This window comes from Cariama cristata, unplaced genomic scaffold (assembly GCF_000690535.1).
Source record: "Cariama cristata isolate BGI_N322 unplaced genomic scaffold, ASM69053v1 scaffold37352, whole genome shotgun sequence".
Classification (NCBI taxonomy): Eukaryota; Metazoa; Chordata; class Aves; order Cariamiformes; family Cariamidae; genus Cariama; species Cariama cristata.
The window spans coordinates 1-267 of record NW_009606130.1 but is presented as its reverse complement, the minus strand read 5'-3'; positions in this window follow the sequence as shown (position 1 = coordinate 267).

The following is a 267-nucleotide window of genomic DNA, read 5'->3' as shown; positions in this document are numbered from 1 at the left end:
GGAGCTGTTGAGAGGCGCTGCGCCGGGAGCCCCGAGCTTGGGGGAAAGCTTCCCTGGCCACCCAACGGGGCGCTCTATGGCCCCCCAAGAGGTCCTTGCTGTCCGCCCAATGGGGTGCTCTATGGTCCATGGGAGGTCCTCTCTGCCCACCCAGCAGGGTGCTCTATGGCCTGTGGGAGGTCCTCTCTGTCCACCCAACCAGGCTCTCTGTGGCCATACAGTCAGGATGGTTGTTTTGGTGGCCACGGCCATAACCACAGAGGGGGG